Raw genomic sequence first — 1,689 nt, 5'->3', positions numbered from 1 at the left:
ACAGGTCTTACAGCATCTGCGGAGGAAGAGACAAAGTTAATGTTTCACTCAGAGTCAGTGCTGAGTTTTTCCTGATGAAGGGTGTTTGCCCGAAAAGTCGACTTGCCTGCTCCTCGGAGGCTGCCTGACCTGCTGTGCTTTTCCAGCACCACTCTGACCTTGACTCTGAGTTTTTCCAGCATTCTCTGGTTTTACTTTCAGATTTCCAGCATCCTCAGTACTTTGCTTTCGTTCCGTCAGAGTTATATCTTGGTTTAGACTAACATTGCAAAGGAAATTGTAAAACATCCCAGAAATAGGTAAACAAGACCTGGTGATCATTTAACGTAAAAAAAAAATCAGTGCAAGCTAATTTGCCATTGTCTGTCCCAGAAAGGAAGATGATTCTTTGGCCAAACCAACATTGATTTATTTTCCAACCCTTTCCTTCACAACTATGCCGGTGTTTTTTTTATTTTTATGAGTTCACTCGGGGGATGTGGGTGTCGCTGGTTGGCCCAGCATTTACTGCCCATTCCTAGTTGCCCCTGGAGAAGGTGGGGGTGAGCTGCCTTCTTGAACCTAAAACGTCAAGACCAGTTGAAAATGCTAAAGCTTTGTTCTGCTTTTTCTTTTCAAAACATTTCTTGCCTTTGCATTTACTATTTAATCCAGGCAAACTAGAGAGGAACAAAAAACACTTTGGTGGCCATCCTATTTATAGATAAAGAGAGGAAAAGGCTGTGATGCCGGCAGGAAAAACTAAGTTAAGAAAGAATAGGAGGAAGTGTGAGTACCACTTAGCCAAACAGTCTGGAGCCAGTTGAGCTCACAACCACTGGAAACACTCTGCACAGTGCTCTGCACAGATGTGGCTTGCTCAGGATATCGATGGCCCCCTGTACTGGACTGATGTTCGGTGAATCTGGTCTACAATAACAGACGGCTGGAGCACACTGTGTGGCAACTGTAGAGGGTGACGAGATATTGGATCGAATGCTTGAATACAAGAAGCAGCAGGGAACAAGAAGAAGTAAGTTGTTCATCGTCGTTATTTGTGCTGGTGCTTTGATTTGAGGTGGTGTATGGGGGCTGGCGATTGTGAGGGAGGGTCCAGGAAACTCTGACACTGTTTAGTGAACACAGACAGGACAGCTGAAGCAGTTCAAAGCTGGCCATGGAACTAACTACTGGTGGCAAAAAGGGGAAAAGGAATCGTGTTTATAAAGCTGAGCTGGTCTTAAAACGATTTTGTTCTTTAAAAAAATTCTAAGGCAACACCCACTATGTGGGAAGAGACATATTGTAGGAAACGGAGTTGTTTTTCAGGTCAGGTGGAGCTGCTGCTTTTGTTTGTCATTTGGATGTATTTGAAATTTGGGGAGATAGGAGTTTGTGAGCAGCAAATACAAGACAAATGCTTGTTATGTTTGCTATTGCATGATAGCAGGAGGACCTTTCCTTGTGAGAGGATCCAGATGGGGAGACCCTGAGAGGGGATTCCTCTCTCGAACCAAAGCATCCCTGAAACATGAGAGAATCAACAGGCAGAGTCTGCTGATTAGACATGGATTGTTTTCTTCAACAACACACAGGACATTTACACACACATACAGACACACACATGTGGGACACACACACACACTCAGACACACACACTCAGACACACACTCAGACACAGACACCCACACACACATACAGACACACACA

At 44.3% G+C, this 1,689-nt stretch overlaps 1 protein-coding gene across 1 annotated transcript in view; it reads left to right on the top strand.

Annotated features, from left to right (window-relative positions):
• The first annotated feature begins 846 nt into the window (after window positions 1–846).
• rasgrp3 (RAS guanyl releasing protein 3 (calcium and DAG-regulated)) overlaps window positions 847–1,689 on the top strand; it is a 145,503-nt gene continuing 144,660 nt past the window's right edge. Inside the window, exon 1 of the mRNA XM_043695504.1 lies at window positions 847–1,012. The gene's annotated coding sequence lies outside the window, so the exon portion shown is untranslated. The remainder of the gene's footprint in view (window positions 1,013–1,689) is intronic.

The sequence above is a fragment of the Chiloscyllium plagiosum genome, chromosome 9 (assembly GCF_004010195.1).
Source record: "Chiloscyllium plagiosum isolate BGI_BamShark_2017 chromosome 9, ASM401019v2, whole genome shotgun sequence".
Lineage (NCBI taxonomy): Eukaryota > Metazoa > Chordata > Chondrichthyes > Orectolobiformes > Hemiscylliidae > Chiloscyllium > Chiloscyllium plagiosum.
This window is presented reverse-complemented; position numbering and strand designations above follow the sequence as displayed.